Below are 19,511 nucleotides of genomic sequence, written 5' to 3' on the forward strand. Positions count from 1 at the left end.
TCTCTATAGCAAGACACATCATTCACCCAAGTTTCATAAAAATTGGGCCAGTGCTGTCTGAGATTGACTAACGTATGAATGAACACAAACGGAGACAGATTCACAGTCCCCTCCTCGATTTCATTGTGGGGGACAATTACATTGGCCTATCCAGGTAACATACACTGAAGAAGAAATGGGGGGGTTGGGAATAGGCCTAACTGATTCTAAGGGGTTCTAAGCTACACACTGCTCTCACTTCCTTCCGATGCTGAGGTATCAACTGCTCCAGCGGCAGACTGACTTGCTAGCATGGCATTACAACAGGAAACTGTGTGAAGTATGATACGAGAAGAACTACTACAGCCCCATACAATGTGAGGAAAAGTTTCCACAAGCATTTGTTTTCAATGAGATACCAACCAACCACCGGCATCTACTATGAGAAAGGGTTAAAAGTGTGTCCCGTGTTAAGTATAACCACTCACAAAAGGTAGCCTACATTCATAAAGAGAGCACACTAATTTAACTACTTTGCTTTTAATTTCAGCAAAGCCACTTCCTTGAAATGGAAACTACTTATTACATGCTGCCTATTGCAATAGGATGTTCTTGTGACAATTGTGAGTGAGTTAGTGTAGCCTACTTATCTACTGTAATGAATGAAGTGAGAGGAGAATCCAATTTCCTTGCAACTAAAGTAGAGTTGTTCAGGCTAATTGATGTATTGGCAGAGCACAGCATTGACCTGGATTCTAGGGATGGAAAGCAAGACGTGAAATCTGCCCAATATTTGTTGCCTATCTTTACAAGCATTTCACCATTTAAATTCTCATCTATTGAGGCCAAGCTGAGGACCTCTCCCACCAAACAAAGTGGGTCCTCTGCTCAGTCTAATGAAAACTCCTCTCCATAAATACTGCTCTGGACCTGGTGAGCTCCACACAGTGACAGGCTTAGGATCAGTCTTGCCGCCAGACCCCATTAACCCCTGGGCCAGCCTCAGGAGCGCCCACCATAAACACCCCATTTTTGGAACAAGTTCCACAACTTTGTCCAAAATATATTTGAGACAGCGCGCGTGCGTGCACACACACTGATCCCCATAGCCTTCACTGTGTAATAGGCATGAGAATTGAAGCATTGTGACCGCAAGCTCCTGGATTGGTTGCTGCTCAGTTGATGTAGCCAAACCAATTTACAGCATGGTGATGTCACTATGGAAAGCCGAAACTCCCGCCCATGCAAACCTGATTATTAGAAGGTCCTGTGTAGATTGTTATTTCCTGATAGTTGCAGGTTGAAAAAAACAATGATACTCTACAAAAGCTGATGAAACTATGATAGAAAACACAGGACAAATGTATTGACTGCACTGGGCCTTTAACCATCGTTTGTTGCCACAGTGACAGACAGTGACAGACAGATACTTTTCAAGAAGAACAGATAAGAAAATTTGATTTCAGAATCAATAACCTCAAGAGCTTCTAGCAAACCATAAACACGACACTGCCACTAACCATTAAACATGCCTCCACAAATACTGAGATCAACCTAACACGGAACCCAAACAGACTGCGTGCGTGTGCCATCGTGCATAAATTTATTTTGTCCCCCTACACCAAATGCGATCACAACACGCAGGTTAAAATTTTAAAACAAACTCTGAACAAATGACGTTAATTTGGGGACAGGCCGAAAAGCATTAAACATGTATGGCAATTTAGCTAGTTAACTTGCACTTGCTAGCTAATTTGTCCTATTTAGCTAGCTTGCTGTTGCAGGCTAATTTGTCCTGGGATATAAACATTGAGTTGTTATTTCACCTGAAATGCACAAGATCCTCTACTCCGACAATTAATCCACACATAAAACGGTCAACTGAATCGTTTCTAGTCATCTCTCCTCCTTCCAGTCCTTTTCATCTTTGAACTTATATGACAACCGGCAAAACAGTTTGTCTTTCAATCACCCACGTGGGTATAACTAATGAGGAGCTGGCGCGTGGGTACCTGCTTCTATAAACCAATGTGGAGATGGGAGAGACAGGACTTGCAGCGAGATTTAGCCCTTGGCAACGCAGATGCTCGCGCTGGCTTCGACCCATTAATATTGGAGTGCTGCAATGCCATTTTCAAAAGACAAAGTATCCTGCATTGTCTAGGGTAAAATGTAGAGGTCGACTGATTAATCGACATGGCCAATTACTTAGGACTGATTTCAAGTTTTCATAACAATCGGTAATAAGTATTTTTGGACACCGATTATGGCCGACTACACTGCAATCCACGAGGAAACTGCATGGCAGGCTGACCACCTGTTACAGGAGTGCAGCAAGGAGCTAGCATTAAGTAAGTAAGTAAGTTGCTAGCTAGCATTAAATTTATCTTGTAAAAAAAAAACTATACAAGGTTGATGATATTACTAGGTTAACTAGCTTGTCCTGCATTGCATATAATCAATGCGGTGCCTGTTCATTTATCATCGAATCACAGCTTACTTCAATTTACAGCATGCTGATGTCAATATGGAAAGCCGAAACTCCCGCCCATTTGCCAAACGGGGGATGATTTAACAAAAGCACATTGTGCTTTTATTGGCAATCTTTGCACAAATGTACCTAACCATAAACATCAATGCCTTTCTTAAAATCAATACAAGAAAAGTATATATTTTTTTAAACCTGCATATTTAGTTAACATAAATTCATTTTAGCAGGAAACATTAACTTGGGAAATTGTGTCACTTCTCTTGTGTTCTGTGCAAGCAGTGTCAGGGTATATGCAACAGTTTGGGCCGCCTGGCTCGTTGCAAACTAATTTGCCAGAATTATGACATAACATTGAAGGTTGTGCAATGTAACAGTAATATTTAGACTTAGGGTTGCCACCCGTTCGATAAAATCCGGAACAGCTCCGTATTTCACTGAAATAATTAAATACAAATGGTATAGAGAGAAATACTCGACACGTCATAACTCCTATAATAACTACAACCTAAAACTTCTTAACTGGGAATATTGAACCACCATCTTTCATATGTTCTGAGCAAGGAACTTAAAAAAGTTAGCTTTTTTTACATGGCAGATATTGCACTTTTAATTTCTTCTCCAACACTGTGTTTTTGCATTATTTAAATCAAATTGAGCATGTTTCATTATTTATGAGACTAAATAGATTTGATTTATGTATTATATTAAGTTCAAATAAAAGGGTTCGTTGTTAATAATGACAACAATAGTGAATTACAAATATATTGAAAAAAATATATTATAAAAAAATACATCTTTTTTATTTAAAAAAAAAATTTAAAAAAAAAAAATAAAAAAAAAAAATCGGCTGATTAATCGTAATCGGCTTTTTTTGGCCCTCCAATAATCGGTATCGCCACTGAAAAATCATGATCGGTCGACCTCTACTAAATTGACACAGCGTCATAATCCCAATCTGAAGTAGACTCCTTCGGTGTGTGGTGTGCTTTGTCTTAAGAAATAACAGGGCAGGCTCTATTCTCACATGTCCTAACATGAACCCAAAGCCTTTCCATCAGGCAATCTCAGTCACCTGTACTGTAGATATTTTCTCAACATCAGGCCAGGACCAAAGTGGCTGTCTTCAACTCAATGCTACTTTCATTATGAGATTCATTAAAAGGCTTCTCTCTGAGACAGCTGCAGTGGATAATGCTGCACCGTTGGAACGTTGACGTGAGTCAACCATAACATTTGCCTTGCACTGAATCTACCAGGTGCAGTCCACTAAAAATCCAGTGAGCAAGAAATGCCAGACAGCTTTTGTTACTCATTCAGTGAGCAAGAAGGGTTGAAACAGGGACTAGGCCTGGGAGGCAGTTCCACGATGACTGCTCCATATTTCCCTTTGTGTTCTGCATATCAACTTAAGTGTTTACAAAAGGTGTGCCAGGACATACCAGCCTCATGTAACTTCTGTGAAATCATGTTTAAATTGAAATGCAGCCAATTTGGCTTGATATTAGGGGGAAGTAGCCAAGATCCAGGCTTTAGTCTAAAATTAGTGGACCTATTCCTAGGGCTGGGAATTGCCAGGGACATCAAGATACCTAGGTGCCGATACGATGTGTATTGCAATTCTCACAATTCTATATACAGTGCCTTGCGAAAGTATTCGGCCCCCTTGAACTTTGCGACCTTTTGCCACTTTCAGGCTTCAAACATAAAGATATAAAACTGTATTTTTTTGTGAAGAATCAACAACAAGTGGGACACAATAATGAAGTGGAACGACATTTATTGGATATTTCAAACTTTTTTAACAAATCAAAAACTGAAAAATTGGGCGTGCAAAATTATTCAGCCCCTTTACTTTCAGTGCAGCAAACTCTCTCCAGAAGTTCAGTGAGGATCTCTGAATGATCCAATGTTGACCTAAATGACTAATGATGATAAATACAATCCACCTGTGTGTAATCAAGTCTCCGTATAAATGCACCTGCACTGTGATAGTCTCAGAGGTCCGTCAAAAGCGCAGAGAGCATCATGAAGAACAAGGAACACACCAGGCAGGTCCGAGATACTGTTGTGAAGAAGTTTAAAGCCGGATTTGGATACAAAAAGATTTCCCAAGCTTTAAACATCCCAAGGAGCACTGTGCAAGCGATAATATTGAAATGGAAGGAGTATCAGACCACTGCAAATCTACCAAGACCTGGCCGTCCCTCTAAACTTTCAGCTCATACAAGGAGAAGACTGATCAGAGATGCAGCCAAGAGGCCCATGATCACTCTGGATGAACTGCAGAGATCTACAGATGAGGTGGGAGACTCTGTCCATAGGACAACAATCAGTCGTATATTGCACAAATCTGGCCTTTATGGAAGAGTGGCAAGAAGAAAGCATTTTCTTAAAGATATCCATAAAAAGTGTTGTTTAAAGTTTGCCACAAGCCACCTGGGAGACACACCAAACATGTGGAAGAAGGTGCTCTGGTCAGATGAAACCAAAATTGAACTTTTTGGCAACAATGCAAGACGTTATGTTTGGCGTAAAAGCAACACAGCTCATCACCCTGAACACACCATTCCCACTGTCAAACATGGTGGTGGCAGCATCATGGTTTGGGCCTGCTTTTCTTCAGCAGGGACAGGGAAGATGGTTAAAATTGATGGGAAGATGGATGGAGCCAAATACAAGACCATTCTGGAAGAAAACCTGATGGAGTCTGCAAAAGACCTGAGACTGGGACGGAGATTTGTCTTCCAACAAGACAATGATCCAAAACATAAAGCAAAATCTACAATGGAATGGTTCAAAAATAAACATATCCAGGTGTTAGAATGGCCAAGTCAAAGTCCAGACCTGAATCCAATCGAGAATCTGTGGAAAGAACTGAAAACTGCTGTTCACAAATGCTCTCCATCCAACCTCACTGAGCTCAAGCTGTTTTGCAAGGAGGAATGGGAAAAAATTTCAGTCTCTCGATGTGCAAAACTGATAGAGACATACCCCAAGCGACTTACAGCTGTAATCGCAGCAAAAGGTGGCGCTACAAAGTATTAACTTAAGGGGGCTGAATAATTTTGCACGCCCAATTTTTCAGTTTTTGATTTGTTAAAAAAGTTTGAAATATCCAATAAATGTCGTTCCACTTCATGATTGTGTCCCACTTGTTGTTGATTCTTCACAAAAAAATACAGTTTTATATCTTTATGTTTGAAGCCTAAAATGTGGCAAAAGGTCGCAAAGTTCAAGGGGGCCGAATACTTTCGCAAGGCACTGTATATTGCGATTCGATACTATGATTTTAGTGCGATGCGATGTTCCAAACATATTGCTCACCTTATGTCTGCTGAAAAGGGATGAGAAAGCCATGAGAAAATGAGTTTTGATCAGTCATGGAAATAAAAGTGCTGAAAACAAATTGGCTCCCTATTTAATAAGATGGATAACAAGCTATGAGTGTTGGAGCAGGTACAGCCAACTAGTGCAAAAAGATAATAACAATACTGTCAAGACAATTCGATATATCCTCAAAAATAATATCCTGATATGTAATAGCGATTTTTCCCCCGGCACTACCTATTTCCCATTAAAATGACAGTTTGTGAATGGATCTGAAGAGCAAGCTCAGTAATCTTCAGTACCACTGGACTGCTTATTAGACAGCTTCTTATTCTCAGCAGTGCTTCCAGTGTGGATCAGAGCGAGCAACAATAGGCAGACCATGCTGCAAGGCTCTGAACAAGCTTTCACACTTCCATAAATCTTACATAAACCCAGTAACCCACCAGTCCCTCTGAACCACAACACAGTCACACACACACACAGACAGGTTGTGGTTATATAGTCTAATAGGCGTTTCTCTCATGCAAGGTGGGGGAGGGGGTCAAATTGTGGGGGACTTTCTGGGAATTACTGTTTCAGTTTTTCGCTACTGCAGTAACACCACGGGTGCATCAAAAGTAATTCTCTGCTACAAAAATAAACATCACAGAGGAAGACAGCAGCAACCAAACAGGTACAGTGCCTTCAGAAAGTACTCACACACCTTGACATTCTCAACATTTTGTTGTGTTACAGCTTGAATTTAAAATGGATTACATTTTTGGTCACTAGCCTACACACTATAACCCATAATGTCAAAGTGGAATTATACTTCCGTTCAAAGGTTTGGGGTCACTTAGAAATGTTCTTGTTCTTAAAAGAAAAGCTTTTTTTGTCCATTAAAATAACATCAAATTGATCAGAAATGCAGTGTAGACATTGTTAATGTTGTAATTGACTATTGTAGCTGGAAACTTTTTTTTTTTTTTTACATTTTGTTATGGAATATCTAAATACAGTTGAAGTCGGAAGTTTACATACACCTTAGCCTTAAGACATTTAAATTCAGTTTTTCACTATTCCTGACATTTAATCAGAGTAAATATTCCCTGCTTTAGGTCAGTTAGGATCACCACTTTATTTTAAGAATGTGAAATGTCAGAATAAATTAGTAGAGAGAATGATTTATTTCAGCTTCAGCTATTTCTTTCATCCCATTCCCAGTGGGTCAGAAGTTTACATACACTCAATTAGTATTCGGTAGCATTACCTTTAAATTGTTTAACTTGGGTCAAATGCTTCGGGTAGCCTTCCACAAACTCCCCACAATAAGTTGGGTGAATTTTGGTCCATTCCTCCTGACAGAGCTGGTGTAACTGAGTCAGGTTTGTAGGCCTCCTTGCTCGCACACGCTTTTTCAGTTCTGCCCACAAATCTTCTATGGGATTGAGGTCAAATAAAATAAAATGTTATTTGTCACATACACATGGTTAGCAGATGTAAATGCGAGTGTAGCGAAATGCTTGGTCAGGTCAGGGCTTTGTGGTGGCCACTCCAATACCTTGACTTTGTTGTCTTTAAGCCATTTTGCCACAACTTTGGAAGTATGCTTGGGGTCATTGTCCATTTGGAAGACCCATTTGCAACCAAGCTTTAACTTCCTGATGTCTCACAAAAACATCTGTAGCGTCCAAACAGTTTGGCCGACAAACTATTATGACCATTCTATAGAAAGGGGAGACCCTCACGAACACGATGGTGTTCTTCTACGTTTTGGTCTACGACCCCCACAAGTTTCACGGGACTCGTCTGAAGGTAACCTATACAAACGAATGGAAGTATGGAGGTAGTTTTGGGACAACAAAAATAAGGGGTTAAATGTATACAAAAAAAACAAAAATACAGTATTTCCTGAGCTTTCTTTAACACTACATATCCAAAAGTATGTGGACACCCCTTCAAATTAGTGGATTCAGCCACACCCGTTACTAAGGTGTATAAAATCGAGCACACCTCTATGCAATCTCCATAGACAAACATTGGCAGTAGAATGGCCTTACTGAAGAGCACCGTCATAGGATGTCAGCTTTCCAACAAGTCAGTTCGTCATATTTCGGACCTGCTAGAGCTGGCCTGGTCAAACTGTAAGTGCCGTTATTGTGGAGTGGAAACATCTAGGAGCAACACCGGCTCAGCCGCTTAGTGGTAGGCCAAACAATCTCATAGAACGGTGAGTGCTGAAGCGCATAAAAATCGTCTGTCCTCGGTTGCAAAACTCACTACCAAACCTACTTAATAATTCAGCTCAGTCAAATAAAAATGGAATTGATTCAGTTTATGGAATTCTAAAGGGGAAAAATGGGAATCACCTGACATGAAGCCTACACGCCAGCCCCCTGGGCTGTGTTCCTCATTCACAGTAACAGCAGAGCGGAACCTCCCATGCCAGAGGCCGTCAGTCCCCTCCCAGGCAACACACAGCTACAATGGATAGTGGTTTGGAAAACGACGTGTATAGTCTGCCCTGCTGTGACATCATGTAGAAATTATTGTACACCCCCCTTCTCCACTGCTTTTCCTCTAAACAATGTCTGCTGCTATTTGAGGAATATGCCAATTTCAAAAGCAGGCCACAACAGCTCTTGTCATAAGGTACTGTACATTCCAGTGGTGTTCTGGTTTAGAGCTTGTGGTGACGCTTACGGAAATGGACACACCGGTATTCAACATAGGCCTATGCAAACTGAGGAATTGTGAATTGACATCTAAAAGTCAGATTTTTTTCTACGGCAATAAATAATGTGATTTTTGATGAGGTGTTGCAGTTTGTTCACAAAAGGTATCACACATTTATCTGAAGATTTCCTACCCTTCCAAAGTGGACAACGGAATTGTATGCCAACTATCCCCTCATCTAGTTTCAGAATGGCCTTCTGTTGCATAATGCTAGCAATACTGGAACTAGTACTAAAACTGTTTGCCACTGTCTCCCTCGGGCCTGACACTGAGCACAGGATAATCTCTGCCCCTGTTAGACAAGAGAGGAGATATCTCCTCACACATAGGGCTGTGGATGGTCATGGAATGTTGTATGACAGTAATTGGAAATCCAAATGACTGTGGTCTCAGTAATAACAGACAGAGTAGAAAAAATATATATACACTGCTCAAAAAAATAAAGGAAACACTTAAAACAACACAATGTAACTCCAAGTCAATCACACTTCTGTGAAATCAAACTGTCCAACTGCAACACTGATTGACAATACATTTCCACATGCTGTTGTGCAAATGGAATAGACAACAGGTGGAAATTATAGGCAATTAGCAAGACACCCCCAATAAAGGAGTGGTTCTGCAGGTGGTAACCACAGGCCACTTCTCAGTTCCTATGCTTCCTGGCTGATGTTTTGGTCACTTTTGAATGCTGGCGGTGCATTCACTCTAGTGGTAGCATGACGGAGTCTACAACCCACACAAGTGGCTCAGGTAGTGCAGCTCATCCAGGATGGCACATCAATGCGAGAAGGTAAGAAGGTTTGCTGTGTCTGTCAGCGTAGTGTCCAGAGCATGGAGGCGCTACCAGGAGACAGGCCAGTACATCAGGAGACGTGAAGGAGGCCGTAGGAGGGCAACAACCCAGCAGCAGGACCGCTACCTCCGCCTTTGTGCATGGAGGAGCAGGAGGAGCACTGCCAGAGTCCTGCAAAATGACCTCCAGCAGGCCACAAATGTGCATTTGTCTGCTCAAACGGTCAGAAACAGACTCCATGAGGGTGGTATGAGGGCCCGATGTCCACAGGTGGGGGTTGTGCTTACAGCCCAACACCGTGCAGGACGTTTGGCATTTGCCAGAGAACACCAAGATTGGCAAATTCGCCACTGGCGCCCTGTGCTCTTCACAGATGAAAGCAGGTTCACAATGAGCACGTGACAGACGTGACAGAGTCTGGAGACGCCGTGGAGAACGTTCTGCTGCCTGCAACATCCTCCAGCATGACCGGTTTGGTGGTGGGTCAGTCATGGTGTGGGGTGGCATTTCTTTGGGGGGGGCCACACAGCCCTCCATGTGCTTGCCAGAGGTAGCCTGACTGCCATTAGGTACCGAGATGAGATGCGGTTGGCCCTGGGTTCCTCCTAATGCAAGACAATGCTAGACCTCATGTGGCTGGAGTGTCAGCAGTTCCTGCAAGAGGAAGGCATTGATGCTATGAACTGGCCCGCCCGTTCTCCAGACCTGAATCCAATTGAGCACATCTGGGACATCATGTCTCGCTCCATCCACCAACGTCCATCCGCCACGTTGCACCACAGACTGTCCAGGAGTTGGCGGATGCTTTAGTCCAGGTTTGGGAAGAGATCCCTCAGGAGACCATCCGCCACCTCATCAGGAGCATGCCAAGGCGTTGTATGGAGGTCATACAGGCACATGGAGGCCACACACACTACTGAGCCTCATTTTGACTTGTTTTAAGGACATTACATCAAAGTTGGATCAGCCTGTAGTGTGGTTTTCCACTTTAATATTGAGTGTTACTCCAAATCCAGACCTCCAGTGGTTGATACATTTGATTTCCATTGATAATTTGTGTGTGATTTTGTTGTCAGCACATTCAACTATGTAAAGAAAAAAGTATTTAATAAGAATATTTCATTCATTCAGATCTAGGATGTGTTATTTTAGTGTTCCCATTATTTTTTTGAGCAGTACATATAAAACAAATGCATCCTACATTACCATGGAAATTATTGCATTGCAATACCAGGCTGCCATTGCAAGTGTACCCATGAGTTTACTAGTCAAATTGCCAGGGTTAGATGTTCCAAGTAGGGCTGGCCGATATGGCCAAAGAATCATATCACAATATTTGTAACATTTGCGACGGTATGATTGTATTTAATGTTTTTGAATAATAAAAGTTATACATTTCCTTTATGAGTTGTGCATGACCTTAGGATGGCATTCTCCATTCTGATTGATTACACAGTATAAAACAAACTTCAACCAAAAGTTGATCCCGGCTTTAGATCATTTCCAGACTGCCACGTAGGGCTGCATGATATTGGCTACATTAAATGTTCTCTTACTTCATGTAGCTAACATAGTCACGCTTTGCCTATTCCTCTCTGATTTATAATATACTGTTTCACAAACAACATGCTGATCTAGGCCTACACCAGCACTGGTATCAGTATTCGCTAGCTATGTTTGCTCTTACTCAATACATTTATTAGCTAGCCAGCTAACTACACTGGGCAAAAATATAAACACAACATGTAAAGTGTTGGTCCCATGTTTCATGAGCCGAGATAAAATATCATAGAAATGTTCTACACGCACAAACAGCTTATTTCTGTCATATTTTGTCCACAAATTTGTTTACATCCCTGTTAGAGCATTTCTCCTTTGCCAAGATAATCCATCCACCTGACAGATGTGGCAAATCAAGAAGCTGATTAAGAAGCATGATCATTAAACAGGTGCACCATGTGCCAGGGGCAATAAAAGGCCAGTATAAAATGTGCAGTTGTGTCACACAACACAAAGCCACAGATACCTCAAATTTTGAGGGAGCATGCAATTGGCATGGTGACTGCAGGAATGTCCACCAGAGCGGTTGCCAGAAAATGTCATCTTAATTTCTCTACCATAAGCCGCCTCCAACATAGTTTTAGAGAATTTGGCAGTATGTCCAACGGGCCTCACAACCACGCCAGCCTGGAACCTCCACATCCAGCTATTTCAACTGCGGAATGGTCTTAGACCAGCCACATGATGAAACTGTGGGTTTGCACAACTGGAGAATTTCTGCACAAACTGTCAGAAACCAGGCTCAGGGAAGCCAATCTGTGTGCTCATCATCCTCACCATGGTCTTGACCAGACTGCAGCTCAGTTTCGTAACCAACTTCACTGGGCAAATGCTCACCTTCGATGGCCACTGGCACACTGGAGATTTGTGCTCTTCACAGATGAAACCCAGTTCTAACTGTACCGGGCAGATGACAGACAGCATGTTTGGCGTTGTGTGGGCGGGCAGTTTGCTGATGTGAACAGAGTGCCCCATGGTGGCGGTGGGGTTATGGTATGGGCAGGCATAAGCTACAGACAAGGAACACAGTTGCATTTTATTAACGGCAATTTGAACGCACAGAGATACTATGATTTGATCCTGAAGCCTATTGTCATGCCATTCATCCGCCGCCATCAACTCATGTTTCAGCATGATAATGCACATCCCCATGTCACAAGGATCTGTACACAATTCCTGGAAGCTGAAAATATCTCAGTTCTTCCATGGCCTGCATACTCACCCATTGAGCATGTTTAATATTGTTCTGGATCGACAGTGTGTTCCAGTTCCCGCCAATATCCAGGGGGACAACATTCCACAGACCACAATCACCATCCTGATCAACTCTATGCGAAGGAGATGTGTTACGCTGCATGAGGCAAATGGTGGTCACACCAGATACTGATTGGTTTTCTAAATGACTATTGACCTAATTGAGGTTTCCTTTCTCCTCATTTTTCTTAGACAACAAGGAGAGGGATGTTTTCTCATCTCCTCATTCATGTTGATGCCTCCGCCACATTCTTCTCAACACCAATATGCTGGTTAACTTCGCAATTATGCACATAGCAACATGGTCGAGGTAAAGGCGCCAATTCAACAGCGCACGGATGTGTTTCAGTTTCATTTTTGTATTTTATTTTTTGTTACTGCTCAGCTTAAGAAATCTCAGGTTGACCAACAGCCTATCGACCAAACAATTGACCAGTCGACTAAATGGGATCAGCCCTAATAAGGCCTCATTCCTACAGAACTGTTTTTATTAGGTTAACTTAACATTTTAAACTCATGTTTAAAAGAAAAGTCTGTGTGGTGGATCTCAGCTTGCTTTTTGTCTACGAAAGTGATCTTGACACAGAAAAGGTTGGTGACCACTGGGCTAGAGCTAGCAATGAGTAGGTGGTGCAGGGACGGGACTCTAGCACTAAGGGGACACCAGCTGTGATAATAAACTCGATCCTCTCTCGATCAGTAGATGTCGTGAGACACATTTCAGTACCAAAAGGAACAAAAATTCTAGTACAAAACGGTTTTTACATATAATAGTATCAGAAATACCTACAGCACATTTGGAAAGTATTCAGACCACTTGCCCTTTTCCACATTTTGTTGATGCAACTTTGTTCTAAAATTGATTAAATTGTCCCCCCCCCCCCCCCCCCCCCCATTAACCTACACGCAATACCCCATGAAGCAAAAACAATTGACATTTTGGCAAATTTATTTTAAAAAAATTAAAAAACTGAGATTTACATAAGCATTCAGACCTTTACTCAGTACTTTGTTAAAGTACCTTCGCACCTTCTTGGGTATGACGTTACAAGCTTGGCACAGATGTATTTGGGGAGTTTCTAACATTCTTCTCTGCAGATCCTCTCACGTTCTGTCAGGTTGGATGGGGAGCGTTGCTGCACAGCTATTTTCAGGTGTCTCCAGAGATGTTTGATTGGGTTCAAGTCCGGGCTCTCTCAAGGACATTCAGTGACTTGTTCTGGAGCCACTCTTGCGTTGTCTTGGCTGTGTGCTTAGGGTCGTTGTCCTGTTGGAAGGTGAACCTTCACCCCAGTCTGAAGTCCTGAGGGCTCTAGAGCAGGTATTCATCAACGATCTCTCTGTACCTTTCCCCGTTCATCTTTCCCTCTCCTGACTAGTCTCCTAGAACTTGACGCTGAAAAACATCCCCACAGCATGATGCTGCCAGCACCGTGCTTTTCCAAATCATGTCAAATCAATTGAAATTACCATAGGTGGTCTCCAATCAAGTTGTAGACAGCTCAAGTATGATCAATGGAAACAGGATGCACCGAAACAGGATGAGTCTCATAGCAAAGGGTCTGAATACTTAGAACTAATTTACATTTCTGTTTTTATTTATAATACATTTGCAAAGATTTCTAAAAACCTGTTTTCACTTTGACATTATGGAGTATTCAATGTAGGGGTAAGAAATTGAGGAGATTTTTTATATTTTTAAATCCATTTTAGAATAAGGCTGTAACGTAACAAAATGTTGGAAAAGTCAAGAGGTCTGAGTACTTTCCGAACGCACTAAGTTTTGGTATACCTTGCAACACTACAAGCAAAGTGTTGTAGCAAACAATGAATTTCTTCAGTCAGCTGTTCGTCAATATTTGAATACAGGTCTTCATCCATAACCATCGGTGACAACAATTATAAGGAAATTGTGCCAGCCCTACTCACATGCATGGTTAAAACAGATCAGGCCCGAACTGTGCAATGTAGTAGGGATTTGTAGATTCCAACAGGCCAATATTGTACACAGTGCAGTGCATAAAATTTGGTCGTGAACCACAATGACCATAATCCATTGCACACCCACTTGTCCGGTCTTTGTGTTTCTTTCACACCTGCTAAGTAAAGGAGACAGAAGAATGCGCGATGGAGAGGGATAGAGAGCAGTTGCTTCGTACGACATCTCTACCTGAAAATACATTATCTAAGTGATTGATAGTTGGTATTCAGCAGTCATAAAAATATGCCTTATTTACTTTGAAGAACTACTAAAATAGTGATTTCACAGACAGCATAGGCAGAAGCTCTATAGAGATTAAATAATCAAATAAAACAATGTAATATACACAAGAACTGAAATATTTTAAAGTAATGTGATTAAATAATGGTTCATTAGTGATAAGCAGTAATGGGCAGTCACTACCACCAAGGGACTTTTATTACTTGTTTTATTGTTGTTAGAGCATTCAACTCACATAGTGCATAGTTCTTAAAAAATACATCTTAATTAACTTAAATCGAAAAGCAAAAATTAACGGAAACAGAACAGACCTCAAAAAGCACTACCTAAAGCTGAAGTTGTAACGAGTCTGCAGACATTTAAATGGAGTCCCTGCTTTGCTCAGAGGACACGCAGCAGATAATTCTGTCAGTTATATGAAATGGTCCAATTTTGGACTGTCACTAAATATGATTATATTTATTTTACAGTTAAGGTGAAATCTTATAGTAAAACGATTAGAATGTTATTGTTACTATATTTATCACAGCTCAGTGTTCAACACCATTGTGCCCTCAAAGCTCATCACTAAGCTAAGGACCCAGGGACTAAACACCTCCCTTTGCAACTGGATCCTGGACTTCCTGATCGGCTGCCCCCCAGGTGGTAAGGATAGGCAACACATCTGCCACACTGATCCTCAACACCAGGGTCCCTCAGGGGTGCGTGCTTAGTCCCCCTGGTGTACCCCCTATTCACCCACGACTGCTTGACCAAGCACAACTCCAACACCATCATTAAGTTTGCTGGCGACACACCAGTGGTAGGCCTAATCAAATGACCACCCGGATTATTTATATTGCCCCCCCCCCCCCCCCCCCCCAAAAAAAATATGACTCCAGCTCAGTAATTTATAACTACTTTTCACAGAAATGTGAGATTTTTATATTTCTGGCAGTATAAGCATTGCTATGTACCGTTTATGGCCCTCATGATAAATAATTACTTTTGGGTATGTCTATTTAGGCGGTAATCTACATTTATCAGGTTTAAAAAGAAGGCTAAACTACCTTTGATTAGCAGCTGACTTGGTGAGCTCAATCCCTGCTTGGATCAGAGATCCAATAGAGATTAATAGAGGAGCAAGACTGAACTGCACTTCAGGGTGGGATTTCCTTCAGAGAACAGAGTCACACTCAGTAAACCTCTATACCTTTAAGCTACAATAATTGAGGTTCTCCCACCTCTTCAGTTTCTTGTCAGTCTTGAGCAGAGAAGCATTCAATGATGCATCAATAAGCACAAAATAAACAGGCTATTTAGGCTGCCACAGAGCATTATGGCTTTACTCAATTTATAGGAAGTGTTTGTAATATACCTGACATACAATGATGCATAACACAATCAACTCAGAGGAAACCATTTCAAGGCATATTGCAGCCAATAGTAGATGAAACCACAGCTATTTAACAACTGTTCTCTAGGCCAGGGCTCTACAACCTTGTTCCTAGAAATCTACCGTCCTGTAGGTGTTTTGCGCCAAACCCAATCTAGCGCACCTGATTATAATAATTTGCTCGTTGATAAACTGAATCAGGTTAGTTACAACTGGGGTTGGAGTGAAAACCTACAAGAGGGTAGCTCTCCAGGAACAGGGTTGGAGTGAAATCCTACTAGAGGGTAGCTCTCCGGGAACAGGGTTGGAGTGAAAACCTACTAGAGGGTAGCTCTCCAGGAACAGGGTTGGAGTGAAAACCTACAAGAGGGTAGCTCTCCAGGAACAGGGTTGGCAAGCCCTGCTCTAGGCACTCTTGCAGTAATCAGAATTTGATATTCGATTGTAAGACGATTCCACAACAATATTATTTATCTAGACTATTTATTTTACTCAAAATGCCCATCCGAGTGGCTTGACCTTGTTCAATAACCACTACCGGCATTTCATATTATTCAAATATACTCTGAATGGCATTTGGAGCTAATTTCCCTCAGGCCTTTTATTGTAATTAAACACTTGGCCTGGGCTCTGGCATTTAATTCCACAGCAGAAAGTATGCACTTGACCTTATTAACTATGGTCTGAGCCTCAAAGGGCCAATAAAGAAATAAACATCTTAGCCCAATTTCATGCTCCCTCAAATTATGCTGACAGTGCAATTTCACGCTGTTTATATTAACCAATCAAGATGTGGTCAGATATGTAGAGCTAACTGTAAAAGAGGCTCATATGTAGGCCTCTGATAGACCCTTTATAAATGAATGTCAGTAACCCTTTTAATGCTAAAATATGAGTTTGCTCTAAATTATGATTTCTGAAAACATTGTGTAATAATTGCTATTTCATAAATTATCCTACAGAGAGATTTACAGAGTCAGTTATTTTCTGACCATGGTAACTACTAGTAGTATGCTCTCTAAAAAGTCAGGTAAACAATACCTTCCCTTGGATATTTTGTCTCAAATTTCGTGCATAAAGACAGCCGGTAGAGTACGTTTACATGTCATTCTATTCACATTTACACGATTGTCTCAGGCTGTAACGTTAGTTATACCAATTAATTGTACCTTACAGCCTGACTAATCAGACTAAGAGGATCCCCCACGTCAACGACAACCAACGTGTATCAAGAGCGGAGTGTTGACAAGCTTATGACACAAATCAATGAATGTCTGGTATACTAGGCGTTGCTAGCTAGCTAACTGATTAAGTGTGGCCAATGCCCACTATATAGTTAGCCAAATGGATCAAATATATTACGAAGAAACGTGCATTTTAGGAGATGCCAGGTTGGTGACTAACACTTACCAGTTAGCTTGCTAACTAACATGTCTAGGTAGCGATGGTTTCCTGTCTTATGACAAGGTGTAGCAAGTCATCAAGTTAGATCAACCAAGTTATTGAGAAAAGGCTCGCTATACAATCGAATGATTTATGCCAATTAACTAGCCAGCTGACATTATTTGTATGACAACGTCAGCTAGCTAGTTAGCTGTTAGCTAGCACTGTTTAGCGCTGTGTTAGCTAACTGACTCGAATCTATCCTAACAAATGATACTGGTTTGGCTACGGACGGTAGCTAGCTGTAGCGTGTCAACCTTAGCACCAGTACGGGTGATAGCTAACGTTAGCTAACAAATACCGTGATGAGTGTTATCTTACCGTATTATTCCAATCTTTGTATGTTGTTTCTAATGTTGTACTAGTTTCCGTTTTGGTAGGGCTTTGTTTTTCCAGAAATAATCCACACCAAATAAGAGTTTTCGTTCTCATTTACTCCACTCCTTTCTAACATTACTTGCGGCAAATGTCGCGTCTACTCTCCCGGAGAATGGTGCCGAAACGCCTCTCTTGATTCAGCTCTTTCGATAGGTCGCATGTTCTCGCGCTCTCTTGCTTTTTCCTCTCACTCAAGCCCACTCATTCAATCAGCCAAGTAAGCATTTTCCATATTTAGTTTTTCTCGAGTGTACCTCTACATCTGTGCTATTTGATGCCCAGACGGGGAACAAGCTGTGAATACTGTGACTAACATTGAACAATAGTATTTGGGAGATCACAGCATCCATCCCATGCTGTTACGCAGATGATGTAGTGAAGGCCAGTGCCCTGTTAATGATCGGGAAAACCGTTCTCTTCTGGATCATCTGGACCTGCCCTGCCCCTGAACCATCACATAGTCTCCTTATAAACATCTAACAGAAAATACACACATAAATTATAATTGAGGAACTTTAGATTTTAGAGAATCTCCCAGCAAGAGAGTGAGTTTGACCCTTAAAAACAAAATCCCAGAAAATATTATTCACCTCTTAAACCTAGATTTGGCATAGCCTACATTAATAAATTGTCCTATTTCTATTCTCAGATTTGAATGATGTCATACAGTTTAAAAAAGGTAACATTATTCTCTCTGACTATACTTGTTTTTGTCACATTGGGAGAAACATGTTTTATCTTACCTACATTTCAGCTTCAGCGTGCTGCTCCATGATGTCAGATGAGATTCATTTTTCTTTCCTGTGTTTTTCTTTCTGCGCTGTGGTTTGGGAGACCCTGTCTAACAACCACCATAACCAACATCTCTCCATCCACCCATCACAGAGCAGGAAAGAGCTCTGTTTACTTCAGCTGGGCTTTCTGGACCCTGGCAGTATGGCTCACTAATCTATCTCCATCTTTGCAATGCCCAATTAGTCAGCTCAATGATAAAGTACAAAGTGTTTTCAGTTGCCAGTTTTTATGTCCACAGCTGTGCTTCATCAGGAGCAGCAATCCCCCGCCCGCAGTGTTAACCATGTGTTTAGACAAAGTCTTAAAGGCTTTCAATGGTTTTCAGTATCATACTTATTTTACCCTTTCTGATTAATGTAATATACACTACATATTGCATAATAAATAGCAAAGAGGTTCATTAAAAGGCACAATCAAATGAAACCTGTTAATTGTTATTGTTATACTTGTTTATTACAACAGCGACACAAATAATAGAGACTACAGTAATCATTTACATCTTGCCTTGGAGGGAGCCAATATATTTTTGCTGTTTTATTTTCAGAAAAGTAAAGTAAAAACTAGTGTGAGTAGTGGTTACATTTCATGATAAAAGCACCTCTCTCAATATGACTCCACCAGCTCCACCGACTGGAAATATGAATTTCAAAGCTACTCCTTTAATAGATGCACTGAAGACAGTCATTAAGCAAATCAAATAAATGATAAACAACTGAAAAGACCTGGGAAAAGAAAGGGAGGATGAATGAATGCGTTGAGCAGAGAAGCTCTCAGTAGAGAAACTGGCAACTGGAGTTTACTAGGTTAATTGAGCCCCCCTTTGCAGAAGATCAGCTTTGATATCAAACCACCTCTTGTCAAACTGTCACCCGCTGTAATGGATGGCCATTTCATTGTGTTATACTTCTTCTATGTTCAATTTTATTGTGTTATAATGCAGTATTTCCTGCATCATAACAGTTGTGAATGAGACCTTGATGATTGATGCACTACTTTTTATTTTCACCCTCTACATATCCATCACCATGTTTAAATCTGTATTATCACTTATACTGATCAAAATATACTGATATACAGTAAATAACGTGTGAGAATGTTGTCAATTGTATTATAATGGTTTCCATGGGCTGGGAAGTCCAAATACTATAAAACTAGCAGTTAGCTATTTGTACTC

General features: G+C 41.1%; 1 protein-coding gene across 10 annotated transcripts in view; it reads right to left on the bottom strand.

Moving 5' to 3' along the window:
- Positions 1-17,659, bottom strand: part of LOC139410851 (nuclear receptor corepressor 2-like) — a 184,285-nt gene extending 166,626 nt beyond the window's left edge. For all 10 annotated transcript variants that reach the window (XM_071156439.1, XM_071156430.1, XM_071156429.1 and 7 more), the window contains exon 1: positions 17,486-17,659. The gene's annotated coding sequence lies outside the window, so the exon portion shown is untranslated. The remainder of the gene's footprint in view (positions 1-17,485) is intronic.
- Positions 17,660-19,511: the final 1,852 nt, after the last annotated feature.

This window comes from Oncorhynchus clarkii, chromosome 6 (assembly GCF_045791955.1).
Source record: "Oncorhynchus clarkii lewisi isolate Uvic-CL-2024 chromosome 6, UVic_Ocla_1.0, whole genome shotgun sequence".
Lineage (NCBI taxonomy): Eukaryota > Metazoa > Chordata > Actinopteri > Salmoniformes > Salmonidae > Oncorhynchus > Oncorhynchus clarkii.